General features: G+C 34.7%; 1 long non-coding RNA gene across 1 annotated transcript; it reads right to left on the bottom strand.

The window, feature by feature from the left end:
• Window positions 1-12,525: 12,525 nt before the first annotated feature.
• Window positions 12,526-13,296, bottom strand: LOC149235873 (uncharacterized). Its single transcript, XR_016268352.1, has 2 exons — window positions 13,183-13,296; window positions 12,526-13,103 (listed from the first exon to the last, which is right to left on the bottom strand). It is a non-coding gene; the product is annotated as an uncharacterized LOC149235873 (long non-coding RNA).
• Window positions 13,297-14,633: the final 1,337 nt, after the last annotated feature.

The following is a 14,633-nucleotide window of genomic DNA, read 5'->3' as shown; positions in this document are numbered from 1 at the left end:
TTAACATGTTTCGATGGTTCATGTAAGATAATTTAAAAGGCAAACAATTCATTTAAGAACACAAGCACACACACACATATTTTAGATTTTAAAGTAACATAGAAGATATATAAAAAAATAAATAAAAAATAAAAAAAAAAATCAATACAACAAAGCCATTGCCAAAAATTTTATAAATAATAAGAAATATACATATTAATATAATTGGCAATTCCCATATATTTCAAAAAATATAAGGTCATACAAATTGATACAACAAAAGATAATTTAAAAGGCAAACAATTCATTTAAGAACACACACACGCACACACATTTTAGATTTCAAAAAAAAAAAAATCAATACAACAAAATCGTTGCAAATTTTTTTATAAATAATAAGAAATATACATATTAACTTGGAGTTCTTTATGAAATAAGAAATAATAAGAAATTTTATAGTTGAACTTGGAGTTCTTTATGACAATTTCCAAAGACTCACGTACATTATTACAAAACCAAAGTTCTACTAAGAGAATTGTAGTAAAGTCATTCATCACATTTTTTCGATAAGAAGTCGAAAATATTCAATATAATATCCCTTCTAGAATGGTCCTTTTTTCAAAGCCAGTGTATCCAGAACAACAAGGTCAGTATGTAAAATTGGTTGCAACTGACATTGGAAAAGAGTGCAAAAGTGTTGACAAAAGATTAGGGCCCCCAAAATGATAACCAAATTCAAAATTGTTGTCAACCTGTTGAACACTTGTTGATCCATTTATCATTCTATCAAGGACTCCACATGCTTGCTGAGAAAGGGACTCTATCTTTGTATTACGTGTTCCTTTTACATAAGTAGACCCCTTCACCGTGTTGCAAAAATTGGAAAATATCATAATGCTCAAGAATGTTGAATTTGGTAAGAGTCTTCTCATTCAATTTCTCATCATGACTTTGACAATATGTAACCATTGCATCCAATATTGTTCTGCTGGTTTTCAATTTAGAACAATAATCTTTTAATTTTATGGCATCTATTGGATGATTAAGTGGAATAGAAAACCAAATGGTTGCATCCAATAGCTTATTTACTACTGAAGCAATTTCTTCCATGGTCAATCCCTGAAGGGGTCGAAGAGTAGCTGTTGTCAAACTGTGTAAACTATTTCTCTTGTAGTTCTCAAAATCAAGTTGGCTTGGAGAACACTTTAATGTGCCTAGTTGATAACAGTTAAAAACAATGTCCCATTTATCCCAAATAGGTTGATCAAGTTATACATTAGGGGATTTTTGAGGTCTAAAATGGGCCTCCTAAGAAAAATGTACAACCAAAATAAACTTTATAAGAACCAATAGGATTCAAGATGATGATGTTAACCATGGGGGATGATTCACCATTTTTGGAGTAAAAAAGTACAAAGATTAAAAAATAATAAAATAATAAAACTATTTTTTCAACTCGTATTTTCAACTTATCTCCCTAAGTTTTTATTCAAATTTCAAGCGAGAGTACTCGTTGGATGCAAAATTTAATTCTTCATCTAAGGAGTACCCATGTTGCATACTTTCGATGGACTCTACCACATGAAAAATGAGAAATACATGAAAAAACGTGATTACAATCATGTTTTTCATGTATTTCTCATTTTTCTTGTAGCAGAGTCCATCGAAAGTATGCAACATGGGTACTCCTTGGATGAGGAGTCAAATTCTGCATCCAACGAGTGTTTCTGCTAGAAATTTGAGTAAACCCATACGAAGATAAGTTGAAAATACGAGTTGAAAAAATAGTTGTCTTTTTTCCCCTCTAAAATTTGATGATGTAATCTAATCTTATTTTATTATTTACACTATTATTTTATAATTTCCTTAGAAGGCCCATTTTAGACCTCAAAAATCCCCTAATGAGAATTTTTTTATCAGAAAAAATTGTAATTGGACAATCGAAGAAGGAGCACAACATTTTATCATCGATCTGATAAAATAATAAATATAAACTAATCAACAACCATTTATTAGCATAATGTCTAACCATTGTAACAAAGTATAAACTAATTTTAAAATTGTCATACCATTTAAAGATTTTGGTGTCGTGTTTCTTCAACTTCTTTTTTCCTTGGATGCTTCCTTTGAATTCTCACTAGCTTCATAGTCCATGGTTTCTAAAAAAAAAAATTAAAAAGCTATTATCACAATTTCGAATTATTGAAGAAAGTATGAATTTATAAATACTATAACTACACGCATCATTTTTGTGTAACAAAATGAACAAGAACAATAACAAGTGTAGAACTCACAATAATAGCTAATCATGGTGTTGATTAGAAAAAAGGCACCCCAAATAATTTATTATATTCTTTTAATCATGACTATAGGCAAGCTAGCACCTACTAGCTTTCCTTCTAGCACGAGCATAAGCACATTTCCAAAAGACATTACATTGTGAATAAATAAAAACAACTGTAGAAACTACAACATCATATTTACACAAAATTTATCTTTATAGTCAGTGTATAGTCTTAGCTTGTTTTAGAAACCATAAAAGCAAAATACAATGAAAGAACATTAAGTATTGCGATCATTAGATTTTCTTCTAGATCTTCGTCTAGCACAAAGACAAACACATAACAACATTGCAAGATAAAGAAATAGAGAATGTGATAGAATTACTTATCACAGAAACACAAGCATATTGCCAACAAGAATGTTGCAAAGAAAAATCAATATTTGCATCCTAGATTTCTTTCTATCACAAACACATGGATATTGTCAATAAAAACATTGTATTGTGAAATAAATCTAGCACATGCTAGAATTATTTTTAGCACGAACACATGCATATTTCCAAGAAAAACATTGCAAACCAAAAAAAAAATCTAACACAAGCTAGATTTCCTTCTAGCACAAACACAAGCATGTTGACATTAAAAATATTGCAAGGCAATGGAAATGTAACACATGCTAGACTCCCTTCTATCGCATAAAAGAAGATTGCCAACAACAACATTGCATTGTAAAGTAAGTCTAGTGCATGCTAAATTTCCTTCTAGCACAAACACAAACACATTGTCAATAAAAACATTGCAATAATAATCCTTCCTAAGACATCACCATGCTTATGAAAATTGACCTTGCTTTTTAGAGACAATGAGGTTTTAGTCCATACCTACATAGACTGTTGTTACAATATAAAAAATGTTAAACCCTCAAATTATTAGAAGGCCCTTCATATGGAATATGTGGTCTAAGAATGGGATATGGTACAATCATAAGCATGTTGCCAACAACAACATTGCATTGTGAAAAAAAAAAAACATTCTATATTACCCTCTATCACAAACACAAGCACATTGCCAATAAAAACATTACAAGGTGAAATAAATATATTGCACGTTAAATTTCATTTTAGCATAAAAACAAACACATAACAACATTGTAGGGTGAAATAAATCTAGCATGTGCTAGAATTACGTTTAACAAAAAAACATGTTTCCAACGACAATATTGCAAAGAAAATTAAATGTAGCAGATGCTAGATTTATTTCTAGTACAAACACAAGCACATTGCCAATAAAAAAACAAACAAACAAACTCATAACATTGGTAGTTGAAAGAAATCTAACATGTGCTAGATTTACTTCTATCACAAACACAAATATGTTGTCAACAACAACATTACAAGGTAAAAGAAAATCTAGCACATGCTATATTTCCTTATAGCACAAACATAAGTAAATAGCATTATTGTATGGCTAAAGAAACCTAATACATGTTGGATTTACTTCTAGAACAAACACGAGCATATTACCAATAGCATCATTATAAGGCAAAAGGAATCTAGCACCCACAAGATTTTCTTCTAGCACAAACAAAAACGCATTGCGAATAATAACTTTGTAAGGTGAAAGAAATCTAATGTGTGCTATATTTCATTCTATCATAAACACAAGCACATAACAACATTGCAAGGTGTCAGAAATCTAGTATATGCTAGATTTACTTCTATCACAAACACAAGTATATTGTCAACAACAACACTGCAAGAAACCTAGTGCATGCTAAATTTCCTTCTAGCATAGACAGAAACACATTGCAAAATAAAAACAATGCAAGGCATTTGATTTCCTTCTAACACAAATAACTGTATTGTCAAAATTAATATTGCATTGTGAAAAAAATATAACACGTACTAGATTTCCTTCTAGCACAAATTCACAAACATATTGCCAACAACAACATTACTAGACAAAACAAATCTAACACATGCTAGATTTACTCCTATCAAAAACACAAGCACGTTGCAAATAACAACATTACAAGGTGAAAGAAATATAATGCATAGTATATTTCCTTCTAATGCAAACATAATCACATAACAACATTGTAGGGTGAGAAAAATTTAGTCTACGTTATATTTACTTCTAAAACAAACATATAAATATTTCCAATGACAACATTACAGGACAAAACAAATCTAGCACAAGCTAGATTTCCTTTTAGCCCAAACAAAAACATGTTAGCAATAACAACATTGCAAGGTAAAAGAAAATCTAACGTGTTAGATTTCCTGTTAGCGCAAACACAAGCACATAGCAACATTATAGAGTGAGAAATCTAGCAAGTGCTAGATTTATGTCTACCACAAATACAAGCACGTTGAAACAACAACATTGTAGAGTATAAGAAATCTAGCCTATGCTAAATTTTCTTCCAACACAAACACAAGCACATTTCAATTTGAAAGAAATCTAGTGCATCTTATATTTCCTTCTAGCACAAACACAAGCACATAACAACATTGTAGGACTAAAGCAGTCTAGTGCATGCTAGATTCATTTCTATCACAAAGACAAGCAGATTGCAAGCTGAAGGAAACAAAACACATGCTAGATTCCTTCTAGCACAAGCAACCATATTTCCAACAACATTTCATTGTGAAATAAATCTAGTGCATGCAAAATTTCCTTCTAGCCCAAAGATAAGCACATCGCCAATAACAACATTGCAAGGTGAAAGAAATCTTATGTGTTTTAGATTTCCTTCTAGTATAAACACAAGCAGACACAAACATTGTAAGGTGAAAGAATTCTAGCGCATGCTAGATTTACTTCTAGCACAAACACAACCATGTTGACAACAACAACATTACAGGGCAAGGAAATCTAGTGCATGCTAGATTTCTTTCTAACACAAACACAAGCACATTACAGGATGAAAGAAATCTAACCCGTGCTAGATTTCCTTCTAGCACAAACACAAGAACATAACAACATTGTAGGGTTAAAGAAATATAACACACTAAATTTATTCTAGCACAAATTGAAACATATTGCCAATAACAATATTGCAATAAAAGAAATCTAGCATGTGCTAAATTTTCTTCTAAGACAATCACATGCAAAATTCCAATAACAACATTGCAAGGTCAAAGAATTTTAGCATATTTCCTTCTAGCACAAACAACCAAATTTCCAACCACAACATTGCATTGTGAAAGAAATCTAGTGCATGTTAAGTTTCCTTCTAGCTCAAACACAAGCACATAAAAACAATGTAAGGTGAAAAAAATCTAACATGTGTTATATTTACTTTTAGAAAAAAGACAAGCCTATTGCCAACAACAACATTATCAAGCAAAAGAAATCTAACACATCCTAGATTTCATTCTATCATAAACACAAGTGTATTGCTAATAACAACATTGTAAGATGAAAGAAATCTAACAAATGTTAGATTTCCTTTAGCACAAATAAGCACATAATAACTTTAACCCTTAGTAGCTCCCACACACATACTTTTATTTGCATGTCTCTTTTTTGACACCTAGCACCCCTCAAGTCATGTCATGGACTTTTTTGAGAAGCCAATGCACTTTTATCATAATTATTATGTTATATGAAACCCGCTCTGTATGCACATTGGGTCTTACCCCCCATACTCTTTTCATCTTATTTGGTCTATAGTGTTAATGTGTTTATTGGTGTGCATGAAATATCATATTTGCAACACCAGATTTTTTAGCCTCAAAACATATAAAAGCATATGCACATCGATACTCTGGTCCCAAAACATATACACATACATGCACTTTGCCTTTAACACCCGTTACCTTTCCCATTTATTATAAGCATTGTAAATTAATTTAAATAATAATGTCTAGGATATTGATTGTTTGATAGCATCCATGGAGGCTGACAAGTGTGCACAAGGGACATGTTGTAAAAATATCAGCTAAGGATGAGGATAAGAGTATGCCTTTGAGTAACTGAACACGGGACAACAAGACCAATGGAAATTTGGCCATGTAGCAAGGAACCAGTTTGTGACTAGGTGCACATAGGATTGTTGGCCACCTGTTGTAACAACAGAAAATTCAAGGAGACAAGGGGGAACAACACACAATTTGGAGCATCGAGAGGACACGGGAAAGAGAGGAGCAGCGCAGAGGGCGGAGGTAGTGAGCTCCTAAGAGAAATTGAGAATAAACAGCAATGGTAGAGGACACTGTGTCGTAAACAGAAGAGGAGATCCTTCGAAGAAGCTTGGGAAAAGTTTGACAGGGGTCTAAATGGTGAACAAACAGCGTCGAGAGCCCTTGACAATGTTGGGGAAAAACGTGTTGTGAAATCTAGAGCATCGAGATTAAGTGATTTCTCTTCTATTGATAACTACTTGTGAATGCTTTTTACTTCTTATATTAGGATCTTCTTTTACTTATGTTATTATAGTGTTATTCTTCATCAAACAGTTACCAATGCATAAACCATAAAGAGACAAGAGACACAGAATATAGGCTATCAAACAGGGCCAAAACCTCTCCCACTTCAGAGGAAAATCCAAACGAATTCTTCTTCTTATAGAGACTTCAATTGACGAATACAAAACCTAGACCCTTGACCAAGAGCCCTCTAAGACCAATACACAAAGCTTATGAGCTTGACCCTTTCCTTCCTTGAGTCAATGATGGTCAAACTATTAATTCTTCTTTCCTTCTCAGCTACTCCTTAGACTTCGACTTTCTGTTGTACTTGGCTTACTTCAGAAACCCTAGCACATGTGAATCATCAAGATTGTAACCTTAATTTCCTTTGCTTTATGTGGAGGCTACTTCTTTGTCAACTCGGCTTGAGATACACCCTTGCTTCTTCCTTAACTTAACCTTCTAATGTGACTACAATATTTCGGCTTCTTCTGCAACAAGGACAGTCCCTTTTCTTCGCACGTGTGAGATCAAAGTGACCCAAAAACATATCCAAATGATGCCAAAGACTTCGCTCTACTTCTCTCCCTTTTTCACTAATGATTAGGCTTCCTTCTAAGTGAACTTCGCATATCTTTATTTCAGACCGATTTCTTCACCGAAATTTTGCCTTTTAGAATGAGGCTGAGCTGCCTATTTATAGTTGTTTCCCAGTCAATTAGGCTAACTTGAGAGAGGGTGAGCTGACATGTCCTTTTGTGAAGATTATTTATTCAATCTTGTAGCCGACTTGTAGGAGGTTCCTTTGCTTGATCTTGGAGGACCTTCTTATACATGTAAATACTCATACACAAATGTAACATGCCCAAGAAGGGTCCTTCATACATGACATTGACTCAATTTGACTTTTATGACTAGATAACAATACCTAAAGGTTCACAATGGGAACCTTAACTAAAATAAAATCCCTTGATCATAAAACCCATTATTCAAGTACTTACATAGATAATTTTATTTTCTTCTTTTCATAAAATCACAATTACACATATCATTATGAAGACCGAACCTAGTTACACTTTTCAACAAAGCTGACTGAACATCACACAAGTTGGAGTGTCAAGAGGATGCAGATAACCTGGGAGGGCATTTGAAAGTTTGGTTGAGGACAACAGCAGAGCTCACCCAAGATCTAAGTAGACAATTCATGCATCCCTAGTGTGAGCAAAGAGTACGAGCTGGAGTGAATAGTGACGAGGAATTCTAGCATCGTTGGAGGGAGCTACACTATGAGAGTGCATTCCCAGAGATCTGCCTTGACGCAGTGGTTGAACGAAGTCAAAAAACACAAAGTAGAAGAAGAAAGGAGTTGAGCATGATAGCTCATAAGAAGCTAATAAATAAGTTGCCTTGTTACACCATTGACATCTTTGAAGGTCCCTGTGCACAATCTGACTTTCGTGTCTCAACTAATGGGTGGAGGTAGTTGGACATCTGGAACCCATGTTTCAACTGGCGGATTTGGTTTTAATCCTTTGAGCAAATCCCTCACTCATGCTCTGGAATCTGGCTCGAGGGTGATTGGAGTCTTGGATTGCAAGAAAGACCATAATGTAGCCCAATCTAAGGTTGGGTGGAGAGCTGGAGTCTCAGACTCAGTTGTCGGTCCATACTCCAAGATAAGTATCTATCCCATTTAGCATATGCCATGAAATTTCATGTTATATAACCTATTGTTATGATCACTAAATGCTTGAGCATGGTTTACTCGTGTTGGATTAAATTTAAGGTGATGGTTCATAGACTACTGATAATAGTATGATGGGTTCGATGTATAATGCTAACTTACTAACTTGCCTAGAAATTATGAAACACCCCATATGGAAGGTTATTAGTGTTATGGTTGGATCACATAAAGCAGACTCATGGTAGTAGAATCATAACATGTATATACATTATTAATCTCTACTCTATAGCAAGGATGATCATGTACTCATGGGCTTGGAATCCCTGTGCAATAGTTACAACTTACAACCCTGTGAGCTTAAACTTTGAAATATGCATATGCATTGATATGTGTGCAATTAAGGTGAACAAACTGTACTCCTTTCAATACCAGGGTAGTGACCATATCCCATAACTTGCAATGACTACCATGCTGAATTAGTTATAGGAAAATATATGTGTTTTCCCAATTAGACCTAGGCACATATGGCATGATGATGAGAGTCATGGGATATTATTGTCTGGCCACCGTAGTCGCTTTTATGTTAAGTGATTGGGAGTATTAAGAATCCTCCATTCATTATTTAAATCACGGAAATGATACTAGTAGATCTGAGTGAGATTCTGTAAATTAGACCTGCTTATCCAACTAACCTTGCTATTATTTATTCTCAAGCACCTGAGGATGTACTTCCTAACGGATAGAAATAATACCTTGTGAATTTTTGAAAGGCAGTCTCCCAGACAGGCCTGTTTCTACTTATGTTTTGGAGAACACATATCATCTGATTGTTCTAAACATCAAAACCCAATAGACAAACTCATTCCTATACCTCCTCAATATTTCTCCATTCCAACTAGGCTGAATGATCCTCAATTCAGAGGCAAAGTAGCAGTCTTCTCTTCATGCAATCTCAAAACAACTCCGAGGGCCAACCCACCTTCATTGGATGAACGGAAGGTATTAGCACATCTATTTAGGGTGCATCTTGATGTGAATTTGTGGCTTCTTCAGCACAGGCGTACACCACGGTGATGATTTGGTTCTGCGCTTGTGTGGAGGTGAGACATGGCATTTTATGAACAATGCTGCTCAGTGTTCCTGGAACAGAGTTTAGATTGTTATCATCCTTGCTGGCATGTGAAGGTTTGTCAGACCTTGTATATTCTCATCATGTAGATGTATTGATTAAGTTAGTGAAATTGGCACCTCCCCATTGACATCTTTTCATTACCAAATTGCCAAATGCTATAAAAAAGGTTGACCAAGGTTGCAGTGTGTGAACTCCAGTGTTTTTGCTGAGGCAGAAGCCATGCTTCTTTCAAGTCAAATGTCTAGTGCTACAATTCTCAGGGTACTTCAGGACTTGATCTCTCTTGCTTCCTCACTTAACAAGGCAAAGGATTATTAGTTACTACCTTATAGAGATCATGATGAAAGTGTTATTATAATCAGGAGTCTTAAATTAGCCGCTGAACTTCTATGGTAACAACTGGGTCTCTGCATCAGTAAGACAGAAAAACTGGTCATCTTCATTGTCTATTGTACCTGTGTCTTCTGGTGCTAATGGAGTTTTACTCCCTTTACCACCAGGAACACAGAAGATCTTTCCATATATTGACATATTTTTGTAATATGTGTAAAGTTGCAACCTCATCAAATGACACCTACACAGCTAGAATACACCAGTGCTACCTCTAGTGAGATAAAATCAGCTGCAAGTTCATCTGATTCCTTAGTGCTCAAGATCCTGGCCCATTGATTACACATAATCGAAGGGAATATCCTTCACTTTGACAAGTGAAACAACCAGTAAAATCAAGGCAGCAATATCAAGATGAGTCCACACATGCTATATTATTAGATTCACATGGTAAACTGATATCTTGTTTCCTGTTCAGATTGCTGGGGCTACCTTTAGATTCTTTCTTTTTTATTGTACAGACTTTAAACTAAACACATACCCAACCCATTTCCTTGTAAGCATTACTAAGCATAGGATGATAATATGGGGCATTTTCCTGGATCGGATTCCAGCTTAGCTATTGCCTCTGCTTTTGGGCATATGGAAAGTTAAGTGCATTCTAGGGGAATTTGATTTCTTGTTTCTTTGTGTCAAGATATCTACAAATGTCCTTGCTGACACTGTGACATCAATGTAAGAGAAGTCCTTATAATGAAATGGGTATTGATCCTAGGAGTTTATTCGTGTGCAATCTCACACTTTCAAAGCTTGCATATGTGCTAGAAATCATTGACAAGTACCTAGACTTGGAAGAAAACTCAAAGTTGCTATGTAGCGACCTAACCCAATTCCAATTCAAGAGGTACAAAACTTAATCAATAATAGCACTTGAAGGGTTATGCTGCTACTGAGCTCCATTCCATAGAAACAGAGATCTCAACGAGTTAAAACTCAATCCATGGACCATTGAAGAGTTAGATCCAGCATTCAGTATTGCAATGAGAATATATTAAATACACCAATCTTATCTATGCATTCATAAGCAACATCAGACAAACACCTTTGGCATCTAGCCCTTAGTTTTTACTAGAGATGCATGAAGCATCATTATATAAACAGAATGCAATCTTTTGGGAAGTCCATTCAAATGTGGAATCCAAGTTAAGCATTGATATTAGACCTTGCATGCAGATTTCATGGATTGCTGTAGTAGTGTCATAAAAATGGACTAGGTCAGTTATATCATATATGTCAAAGATAGTCTAACTCAGAGTATGAAACTGCGATCTAATCTATAAACCTGACTAAATGGTCCAAACCTGAAACTGTGACCCTTCTTTGCAAATTGCATGTGCTACCAATTAACCATACTTAAAAGGTTTTAAATTCAATACGAGAGTAATCTTATGGAGTAGCTGTTGTGTTTGGAAAGTCACCACAGAACAAAGGCCAGTGGGTTAATCTCCTGAAATAAGGTGTTAACATAGTCTTCCGAGAGGCACATTTTGCATCAGGAGGTTTGGAAAGTCACCACAGAACAAAGGCCAGTGGGTTAATCTCCTGAAACAAGGTGTTAACATAGTCTTCCGAGAGGCACATTCTGCATCAGGAGGTTTGGAAAGTCACCACAGAACAAAGGCCAGTGGGTTAATCTCCTGAAACAAGGTGTTAACATAGTCTTCTAAGAGGCACATTTTGCATCAGGAGAAACCCTAGACTGATCTCTTTTTATGAGGAAGCAAAAACATGACAAATGTTTGGTTAGGTAGGAATACAGCTTGTCAATTTGGTCTAGCTTGAGTGATTAAAAGAGAAGGTTGTTAGGCTCTCTACCATTTCATGGAGGCTCCCCCTTGAGACTTAACTAGGTCATTCATAACAGTTGTGGTGTTGGTGCCTTAACTTAGCCAGAAAATGCCAAAACTCTATTGATGCACAAAATTTATTACTGAATCGACCTCAGAATATGCCATAGTCACTGAATATGACATGCATGTCTGTACCAAGGAGGCCCTAAACTTTTGAACAATGGAACCTTACATTGGTATCATCAACCTACATGGGGAGAAACAAAAGATTTTAATAAGATGCCAGCAAAACCTAGACACTATTGTGTGAGATTATTGCTTGGTAACTGCAGATTGCACAACGATGTCTGTGGTTGAGCCAGCAAGAAGTGATCCCTTCAGGTGGATCTTACCAATAAAATATACGTAGCGGTCTCCGATTTCCGGGGTCTGTGAACCACATAGACATAAACCAAATGAAAAATAAATAAATTTACAACAACAACAAAAAATCATAGGTCTAACCAGAATATATATATATATATATATATATATATATATATATATATATATATATATATATATATACACACGTCCCATTTCAATGGTGTACATGCCCAAAACTCATGTCCGTCTGTCCCAGTGTTAGTGTCATGTGTGACTTAGATTGAGCATAAACAAATATATGTGAGAAAGAAAAAGCATTTACTATGGAAGCCAAGTTAAGCATTGATATTAGGCCTTGCATGCACATTTCATGGATTGCTGTAGTAGTGACATAAAAATGGACTAGGTCAGTTATATCACATATGTCAAAAGATAGTCTAACTTGAAGTATGAAACTGCCATCTAAGCTTTAAACTTGACTAAATGGTTCAAACCTGAAACTGTGACCCTTCCTTGCAAATTGCACGTGCTAACCAATTAATCATAGTTAAAAGGTTTTAGATTCAATACATGAGTAATCTTATGGAGGAGCTGTTGGGTTTGGAAAGTCACCACAGAACAAAGGCCAGTGGGTTAATCTCCTGAAACAAGGTGTTAACATAGTCTTCTGAGAGGCACATTTTGCATCAGGAGAAACCCTAGACTGATCTCTTTTTATGAGGAAGCAAAAACATGACAAATGTTTGGTTAGGTAGGAATACAGCTTGTCAATTTGGTCTAGCTTGAGTGATTAAAAGAGAAGGTTGTTAGGCTCTCCACCATTTCATGGATTGATATAGTGATGAGACAAAAGAGGCTCCCCCTTGAGACTTGACTAGGTCATTCATAATAGTTGTGGTGTTGGTGCTTTAGCTTAGCCAGAAAATGCCAAAACTCTATTGATGCACAAAATTTATTACTGAATCGACCTCAGAGTATGCCATAGTCACTGAATATGACATGCATGGCTGCACCAAGGAGGCCCTAAACTTTTGAACAATGGAACCTTACATTGGTATGGTCAACCTACATGGGGAGAAATAAAAGATTTTAATAAGATGTCAGCAAAACCTGGACACTGTTGTGTGAGATTATTGCTTGGTACCTGCAGATTGCATAACGACCTTTGTGGTTGAGCCAGCAAGAAGTGATCTCTTCAGGTGTATCTTCCCAATACAAATATTCTGTGGACATAGCGGTCACCGATCTTTGGGGTCTGTGAACCACATAGACATAAACCAAATGAAAAATAAATAAATAAAAAATACTTCATAGGTCTAACTAAAATATATATATATATATATATATATATATATATATAATATATAATATATATATATATATATATATATATATATATATATATATATATATATATATATATATATATATATATATATATATATATATATATATATATATATATATATATATATATATATATATATATATATATATATACACACATCCCATTTCAATGGTCTACATGCCCAAAACTCATGTCCGTCTGTCCCAGTGTCAGTGTCATGTGTGACTTAGATTGAGCATAAACAAATACATGTGAGAAAGCAAAAGCACAACTACTAATTGCAGAGGAAATACAGGGGACACAAAAAAAGGTACAAAAATTTATATTTTACTAATTAACTAATTCAATTGAATTACTTCTTGTGCCCCACAATGATTGATTGAGACACTTAGTATTTGGGAATCTTTGTATATTATTCCTAAAACTGCATTGGTTCATTTTACTGCAGTAGTGATAGTTTATTGGTTGGCTAGGGCACAATGATTGGTGTTATTTTCTAAAATTCAGTCATAAGCTGATGTTTTTCAATATTCCGTGTCACCCGATTCACCAAATTGAGATGAATGCTTCTCATGGAGCGTTGGGTCCCACTCTTTAGGTGATAAGAATTTATTCTTATGTAAGCAATTCTCTACTTGTAAGGCTACGTGGGCTAGAAAGATAGCAAGAAAGTTTCATACCATCATATTTGTCATTTACTGTCGTTACCTTGACATCTTCTCATCCTTCCTGATAAATATGATGACATCATCTTCCCAGCCTTGCTGTAAACATTATAATATCATCTTCTTATCCTTGCTGGAATTTACTTTGCCCAACTTGAGGTGTATTTTTTCAATGGCTTGTTTTTCTAGTTTATTTCAAAATTTTGGAGACTTTCTTCATCCATTTCAAACAGTTCTAAAATATCCAGTTAATTCCTCTCAATGATATCAAAATCGAAACAATCATTGAACTGACCGACAACAGAAATCAAAACTAAACAAAAACCGAAAACAGAATTGGGCCACAAAACCAGTCAACCAAAAAATAGATAAAATATTCAACTTTTGGAAAAATTACAAATTCATGTGCATCCATATGAATCCAAGCCATCATACACAAATATGAAAAGTTTTCATGTATGTAGCAAGCAAGGGTGCATATAACCAAAAAAGCACCAAGTACAATCCATATCTGAACCAAAATACATCAACAAAGATGTTCTCAAACTCTCCAAATCAACCCAAGATACTCAGCTCAAAATT

Source organism: Pinus tabuliformis, chromosome 8, assembly GCF_031772625.1.
Source record: "Pinus tabuliformis cultivar Carrire ecotype Pingquan chromosome 8, CPIR1, whole genome shotgun sequence".
Taxonomy (NCBI): Eukaryota; Viridiplantae; Streptophyta; class Pinopsida; order Pinales; family Pinaceae; genus Pinus; species Pinus tabuliformis.
This window is presented reverse-complemented; position numbering and strand designations above follow the sequence as displayed.